This window comes from Aptenodytes forsteri, unplaced genomic scaffold (genome assembly GCF_000699145.1).
Source record: "Aptenodytes forsteri isolate BGI_AS27 unplaced genomic scaffold, ASM69914v1 Scaffold72, whole genome shotgun sequence".
NCBI lineage: Eukaryota > Metazoa > Chordata > Aves > Sphenisciformes > Spheniscidae > Aptenodytes > Aptenodytes forsteri.
Genome location: NW_008796193.1, coordinates 7,969,955 through 7,979,279, shown reverse-complemented (window position 1 = coordinate 7,979,279; position 9,325 = coordinate 7,969,955).

Below are 9,325 nucleotides of genomic sequence, written 5' to 3'. Positions count from 1 at the left end.
GCTGCTAAAGGTTGTTTCATTCTCTTCAAGGCCCCACTATGCAAACATGGCAGGTGTGCTGGGTTTGCTGTGCAGGGCATGTGGGTTCAGTCACCTCAGAAAGAGCCAAAAGTCTGAGAGAAGGAGCAGGTGAAGGATAGTAAAAAGCTGCAATATGTAACATGCTAGACAGATGTAGAAACAGCAGCAGCAGCTTTTGGATGAGTGTTTTGCAGATAATTCTGCAATAATCATAAAGAGTCTTAGTCTACAAAGCTCACCCCATTAAAGAGATTCCACAGAAAGCATGTCTGATGGCAGTTCTGTAGTCACTATTCTTGAGTATCTAATATTTACTTTTCAGTTATTTATTATACATTTTCACTCAAAAGACATGTACTTAGATAAAAGATGAAAGACCATTGATAAAAGGTTGATAACAGATCAATTTATCGTAGCAATCTTACCACAAAAAACAATTTCACTTGCGTTTTGAAAGGTTTCACAGCACTGCACAGCTGAGTGTAACAACTGACACATTTTAATACATACAGACAGAATTCATCAGCTCAAAATTATTCTGAATCTTTTTAGCACCACTTTTTCTTCTTGCTTATCTACCTACTGGGTTTTTTCACAGCTGTCTTTACCTAGGGGAACAATATTAATGCCAAAGTAGTATCAAAAAGCAGCTATCTTGAAGCAGCAGTATTTTCTAAACGATAAAGTCACTCTTCTTCTCCCTCCTTTCTTTGCAGTATTTCCTCCTGAAAGCATGGGAGTGTGCTTGCTTGCTCATCACTCTTGCTACCCTAAACAACTGAGATAGCTTTGTTCTTCTGCACCAGCAGTTCTGCTCATGAACACTGAAACCGAACTTCCTTTTTTAGACAGCAAGGACGCAGACTTTCTTCTTCTTCTCCCTCCCTCTGCCTCCCCTCCCCCTCCTACAGTCTTTGCTGTGCCCTCATCTTACCTTCAGCAGCAGAAGAAATCCATGCTGCAGTTTTTTTCCTCGTTAGCAGCTCTATGGCAACAGCAGCTCTGAGGCAGCAGTCCTTTACGGTTCTCACTTTTCTTTCTTTCTTTCTGCATAAAGATACACAGCTTGTTTGCCCAGTAAATTAGCAAAGACAATTCTGATGTGACGTAAATTAACAAACACAATTCCGATGTGATTTCAGAAAAAAAAATGTGCTCCCAGGGGTACAAAGTTGTATTCCCAGAATAGCTGAACGTTAGCAATGCAAATGAATAATAGTAAAGGAAATCCTTTTGTGTAGTAAACTGTAAAAACATCTTTGTGATAACTCAGCTTTCTTGGACAGAAATGTGAAAAAAAGAAAACTCTGAGCTTAAGATACACCAAGTATCACATCCAAATGAAGTCCTGAAACATAATGGTTGACTAAGTCTTTATTCGTTATTAACACATAAATGAAAGCAGTGGTTTGTTTGTTAAATTCCTGCTGAAATAAAAGGAATAATGTCAAACAAGGTCTTGTAGTCTCGTAACCCATGGGAAAGCATATATCAGAATATATTTAGAAATGGTAACACAAGCTACAGAGGACAAAAGAGCAAGCAAAGAAAAAATACCAGTAACTGGGTGGTTACCAAATACTATAGTATCAGCCTGCTTAGAAATTAGGATTTTCCTGACTTTGCTACTTTTAAATTAATCAGAAGAATGAGCTATAAGTAAATGTTGAATATGATAGCAAATAAACAACTCCTTAAGATTCAGAAACAATTATTACCAGATGCTCTTAAATTAAAGTACCTAGCAAAAGATAAAACTACTTTGAATAGAGGCACATACATTTTATTTATTTATTTATTTATTGCAAAATATTGCCAGTAAATTATAATCTAATCACTTTCAATACATGCATGAAATAAATGAATCAATATATGTCTGTAATTCAGCATGAACTCTCATTTCTGTCTCCTGCTGTGTAAAGAACAAAGGTTTCTGGCCACTGACAATTGCTGTGGCACGACGTGTTAAAGTGCATGCCCTGGATTAGCACAAGCAATGCCACAGTTACTCCTGGCTAAAATAATGTGATCACCTGCATCCTGTCTGTGCTTGCATCAGTGGACCCCAGAAAAACATGGGCAGCTGTTCCTGGGTGCAACCTGAGAGGAAAAGAATGAATTCCCTTCTATCCAGCACCTTATATGTTCATTTTTGTCTCATCTGGCAGTATTCAATTAGCATATAAAATAATATATAATAGCATGCTGGGATGGCTTAAAGCACAAACGATTGGGACTAAGGACTAGCCTACAGAGGCTTCATAACGCTAAAAAGAAACCACAAACAACAGAGCAGAACAGTTACAAGACAGTTTCTTAGCAGCCCACTTGGCAGCTTCAGGGGCGCACATTTCAGACCTAATCATGATAATAGCACGCATCTGTAACACTGTTAAAAAGAAAAGCCTTGTAATATTTACATTTTTCATGCAAAAAATCTCAGAAGGATTAACAAAACAAACAAACAAAATGGTTCAAGAAGTCACAATGTTTTTCTTGATTAATTTTTTAAGCTATTACCCAGGTAGAGCCTCAGTTTCCCACCCAGAACTAACTGCTTTGTAGGCTGAAGCACAGCACATAAAGCAATCAGTCCCAGCCTTAAACAGTTTATAATTCAAGAGATCCTTCAAAGACAGGAGATTATAATTTCTGTTTTACAGGCAGGCAAAACAAGGGCGCAAAGCTGAAACTACTCATCTACAATTTCATATTAAACCCGTATCAGTGACAGAAACAAAACTCAGGGAATCTGAGCTATAGTTACGTGCAGAACTGAATAGACTCAATTTTCTTAGAAAAAGTAAAGCTCAGTAGAAAACTTTCAGTTTGTAGAAATTAAGATTTACCTTGAGGCAGTACTTCTGACTACATAGCTCATTTTATTAAGGACAAAGTATTTATCTTTATTGTTAACATTTACATGTTGTAACAAGCTCTATAAACTGCAAAATACTGTTTTGGAGGTTAAAATGCTCTGCTAGAGAAGGAGGAAGAGACTTCAGTTAGCACACAAGGCTGGATATGGACAGAAAGAGCTTCTGTTAAAGAACAATGAAGTAATTTCTATGGTATCTTACTCTTGCTGTTTAGGGATGTACACGTTTTAAATATTCTGACAATAAAGGCCTGTAAGACACTCATACCAAAGCTTTCTGTGCAATGCTGTATCAGTTGATAAAACCTAGCCATTTTGTTGCCACTAATCTGAGATGGCCCTCATAACTCATAGCACTGTACATAAACTCTGAAAAGCACAGTGTGCTTGCTCTGATGTCTAAAAGTGCAATTTGGATGGGGAAGGACAGAGTCGTATGGCTTGGTCTCATCAGTCAGGACATAGGGCATCTATCAAGGTAAGCATATCTACAACATACATTAGAGATTATTATTCTTTTACCACAAACTCTGGTCCTGTGAATATACCCCTGTAAAATCAAAGAACTGCGTGGCCTTTTTGGTGTTTTAATCTTGGCTTGGTTCACATGCATTAGTTCCTCCTACTAAGAACATAACACTCAACGTTTTATCAATGAGGAAAGGTACTCAAAATTAAATACAGAGTACAGGTCTGCCTGTAGTGGCTGTTCCAAAAATTAAACAACTGAAATCAGCTTAGCAATTAAAAACCTCAAGCATCATCAGTGGATTCCAAATTGAATAACCATGAGAATAAATAACTTACGTAGATGGTTAACCAATATGAGAAGGAAAAATGTTTACTTCAAAAGAATGCATAGGCTCATATTTACCTTTCTCTCAGAATTGGAAAAAAAGTTCTTTGCAGACTGTCTCACAGAAATATATGACACACACTATTTCATGGTAGTGCAGAAGTCTTCCAACTGACTTAAAAAATAAATGTAACCACAGTACTCTGTCAGGATGTTATCAGCAGCTGCCACCTGCTTAATCTCTCCAGCTTTCTTTACTTTTGTGGTAGAAGGAACAAACTCTACCCTGAAAGTATGCACATAACTTCTATCAAAGATTTCTAAGCCTCCTACCGTTACTGATCTCCACATTTTTCAAACATTTGCCCACACGTAACCTCTGAGGCAAACACTATCATCCCCACTTTACAGAGGAGAAAACTGAAGTGCAGAAAGAGCTCTCATTCCAATAAAAGTCAATGGCAAGTCTCTAATAAATATCATCTGTTCAATTTTAGTGCTAAAATTACATGTCTGTGGTCACACTGGGAATCTTTAACACAAGAGAGAACAGAGCGAAGCTGACTCCATGTCTTGGGCCTGACTACAAGCCTTAAAAACTACAGGGAAGTATCTAATCACTCAATCGAGGAGAGCATTCAAGACCTAAAACTATAACTATCAAGTTTTATAGCATGCAGAGGACTGAATGACTAAGAAAATCGTAGAAAGAAAAGTATATTTCTGTTTCAAGTATTTGGGTTGGGATTTTATTGTGCCAACATTCTTCTTACTACCAGAATAGTTACTAAAATCACAAGACCACCATAAGTGATCCCATATGATAGTTTTTTTACTTTATACTCATTTAAAGGATTAACAATAATTTACATACTTCCTCTAAGAAAGGAAATAATCATTTTCTAAAATTAACACTGATTTTTTATTAGAAGCCCAACGTAACACTAACTGAAGTAAATGGGAAATTTTTCACAGGTTTAAAGGCCACTGGATGAAACTATTATATTATATATCTATTGCCGTAGTTCTTTAGATTTTTGACCCTCTGAGACAGGGCTGAGAATCCCAGGTCCCTCTGAGGTCCCAGAACATTTCTGCCACTTCCTTTCAGCAGCAGGTTACAAGAACTTCCCCACTGTGTGAAAGAGAAACCATATTTCTTAAAAATTCAGAGAACTTCATTATTCCAGAATCAGAAATACGTAAAGGATGACTTGGAGACCTCTGAAGGCACTAGGGTCACTACGAGTTTGAATTTAAGCTCCAAACTGTAAGAGAAAATGGATTAATGGATGAATAACCTGAAATACGGAATTCACACGACTTTGCAGTTTCCTTAAAAAAAAAGTAAATTAGTCTTAGACAGTTTAAGAAATTAATATCATCAAGGAAAAAAAAAATCTTACTGGGAGTGAGAGAACTCAGGCTAAGAAACAAAACTATGCAAAACTGAAGCAGGAACACTCCTTGGAGACTTGGGCTCTAAGCAATTACGGAGCACAAGCCACAAACCACCATTCATACATTTCAGACAAGTGAGTCAGCTGGTCAGCAAAAGGTCCTGTCCACCCTATATCCTCTGCACAAGTCTGAATATCTTGAATAGACTGAGCATGGGGGACAATTAAATTAACTAAAGCAGCTTAAATCCCACTGACTTTCTATAGTGCTTGGCTCCTAAATCATTTAAGCATTTTTGAAAGTGTTCCTTATTGGCCTAGCACACAACTATTCAGTGAGACAAAACTTTGAGTGGGAGAGAAAATTCCATGTCTGGACGTACTTTCAATTCACTCAGCGAGGACATCATTGAGATTTCACAACACAAGTTTGATTACAGTTACAAAGAGTAGAAATAGCTGTCAAAGCATAACAAAGTGGTAAAATAACTTTAAAAAAGGATGGCAAAGCAAGCCTAGCAGCCTAATGTACTAAAGTCATCATAATGTGCATTTCAAATTACACTGAGATACTAAAGAATACAAAGCAAGCTTTCTCAGTGCATTAAAACCACTGCATCTTAGAAATTCTTATTATTTTGTTTAGATTATAATTTCAGTGGAATGACAAAAAAGCATAAGTTAACATTAATTAAACCCTGTGACTGTATTTAAATAACAAGCATGGGACTCCTGGAATTTGGACTTTCTCTCTCCCCTGGATATTTTCCAGAATCTTTCCTATCCACAAGCTTTCTCAGTGCATTAAAACCACTGCATCTTAGAAATTCTTATTATTTTGTTTAGATTATAATTTCAGTGGAATGACAAAAAAGCATAAGTTAACATTAATTAAACCCTGTGACTGTATTTAAATAACAAGCATGGGACTCCTGGAATTTGGACTTTCTCTCTCCCCTGGAGATTTTCCAGAATCTTTCCTATCCGCTCCTATGTCTGAGGAAGCATGCTTTTGTTTAGGCAGGATCCTTTGGGAATGATGAATTGAAAAACATTACTTCTTGCTAACAACACCCTAACAAATCATCTCGATCCTTAACGTGACCTACTGTGAATAAACTCTGTCTGTTTACAATTACTTTCTTTGCCCTGCAAGCTGTGGCAATCAAATCATATACAGCACGTACTCTAGCATCAGACTTGCAAAGGCAGGAGAGGAACTCAGGATCTTCCAGGTTTCCCATGAAGTACATGACAGTTTCATGGCAATTTCAAATCATGGTATGAGATTTCTAAAAGGAGATTTCTGAATTTTCCTAATGCAAACTGTGACATCGCCTTTGCCAGAACATTGATGAACAGGGATTGCTCAACCAGAGCTTAGTTTCAGGAGGTGTCAGCTCCTACTGCTTTCTTTAGATACATCATTCTTTACTTCAGTCTGCATGACTAATGACTAGAAACCCAGCTGCTAAACCAGCTAGTCCATCTGTTACCCCCTGTTAATAAATGTATAATTATGTTCACTCTCACTAAGGAGCTCATGATTCACCAGGATTGTCTTTTGGGGAGACATCTACTGAAGTGTATTATGTGCTTATATAAATGTGGCCGTGGATCCTATCTTTAGTAGCACAGATATATTATTTAGTATCTTTTTGGTATCTCTTCTGCCTGATAATAACATGAACCTGGTCCTTCAAGAGCAAGTTTTCAGTTGATAGTGCTCTAGAAAGCTTAGTAAGATTTAAAGCCAGGGAGCCATAACAAATCCCAGTGTCAATCCAAGATTTTTGTCAGTGACAAAATCTGACCTTTCGATGCCTCTCACTATGATGCTTCATGTTCAGAACACAAATAGTCCCAAGCAGAGCATGGCTACCACCAGTCTAAAAATACACAAATTAGATACGAGGTCACAAACGAAATGGCTGTTTGCCCTACTATAACCAAAGAGATATTTCTCAAACACTGTATTCAGGTACACAGGTTTTAGAGAGTACAAAATGTCAAAAATTTTTCCTCTAGTACACTTAGGGTCATTGCTAGGACAACAATCCTGGATTTCTGCTATCTTGTTTCACAAAAAGAAAGGACTGATTCAGTGTTTCCAACCCTTTGCTTATCCGAAGTTAATGAAACAAAATTTCTTTCCTCTTTTTATTTGGTGAAACAAGTCAATGATTTTCGCTGGAGGAAACGCTGGATTCCTTTCCTCATATGCCTTGATGTGGAACATCCATATGAATCTCTCTAACATGGGAACTGATGATTTGTTTCTTAAAACACAATTTCATAGTTCCAGTCGTACAACACTTAAGGCAAATAGAGAGCATCTGATGAGAGGCCACCTGACTGGGGACTATCTGATTCTCTAGCAGTGGATTAAAATAATGATGAACCAGAGCAAATAACACGGCCAACTAATCAGATTTGTCAAACTCTGCCATGACCATGTGACAGGAGATACCAATATGCCCGCAGACTTTCTTTATATTTAAGGATCAGGTAAATTACAGATGAACAAAATCCTCAGAGACATGGAAGTTTCAAGCTCCACTATAAAGGCCAGTGGTCAGGAGCTCTGCGGGGCAGGTAGCACTGTTTGGCTCCATAGTTACCTAATGTCTGCATAAAGAAATCTTGGCATCTGATCAAGAGACTCCCAGATGCCGTTATTGCAGACAGTAAATAACAAAAACAATTTTTAAAATTGTCCCTTGATTGAAGTTAATAGTCAAAAAACATTTTCTGAGAGTTTGGGGGATTTTTTGGAATGGGATGAAGTTTGGTCAAGCAGAGTAAAACAAGACTTGCAGCAAGTTAGAGCAATGGGAACAGTTTCTCCTACAACTATCATTAAAGAAAGCTAGGAAAGCCTTGTGAGTTAAAAACTACTTTTGTCAAAACCGAACTTTCAAAGTGGTTTGAATACACAGGTAATCTGAAATGACACTAATTTCTTCACAGGAAAAGATAATCTAGATACTTGTTTCTGAGATGACAAATGTTTTTTAAAAAGACATATAAAGTCTGTGGAAAATGATGGCTTACCTTCCTGAAATTCCCACATCAAGAAAACTTTTCCACTCAGGTTTACAAATATACTAAGACCTAATCGCAATACTTAAATACAAAGTATATACATTCTACAGCTTTCTCAATAAACGTTCAAGATCCTTAATAAAAACAAATATTCAGTAGTATTATATATTCCATATAGACCCAAAGTAATTTTTAATGGGAAATCTAACTGTGCCAGCCCAAACCTCTGTTCATGTTCTTTCTTCGGTCCATCCTGTTTCGCTTACAACCAGAGGTTTATGGGTTCACACAAACTGCTATCATTCATTTAAAAAGGCCTCCGGTTATTGTTGTGGGGCTGTCTAAATTGCAAATACAAGAAGCATCCTCATTATTTTCTACCCAGCATGGGTGGACAAAACTTGAAAGCATTAGGGTGGGTCGACAGAGGAGCTGCATTTATGTAATTTAGCTGGGGTATTGGTAAGTGTTGCATTATTTCTACAGATAATATCGCCCCAGCAGATGCTACCTACCTACCATTAGGAAGAGCTAATGTACATTTAGTCTTTCAGAGATTCCCTTTATGGATATTCTAGACGGTTCTAGACAATTTACAATATTCTAGACAAGTAAAGGGTCGAGTTTTTCAAGCACTGCCTCCATTTGTTCATATATAATCACTATGGAAACAAGTTTGAGAAGTGACACACATAAACCCATTAAGGCTGGCACAAATTATTGCTTACAATTTATATTATTTGCCTACATAAGAAAGATTGATGAACAGATTATTGTAAAACCTGAGAAGAGCATTAAAATGTTCCATACTTTTTTCTACAACAGTATGAAAGCAGTGGGCATGATCGCTGATCGTTTCATTGAATCGGTTTGTACACTAATATTTTCCTTACTGCTTTACTTTGCATTGCACTAACCTTTAAGTCAGTCTTGACAGATTTTTTCGCGGACATCGCTACACTATGAACTGCGGCATATTACAGCACCGCGTTTCCAGTAGCGCCCCGAGGACCACCCTGCCTATCTCCTACAAATACTCTCCAAATACGCCTTCATCCCCTTTAGAAATTATCCACCTTCAACCCCCCGCGACAAATTTGCATGATCCAGCTAGCTGCTGCCTCAGACCCGGGCGGACGGAGCACCGCCGTCCGCCCCCGCCCCTGCCCACCCCCGGGCCCGGCC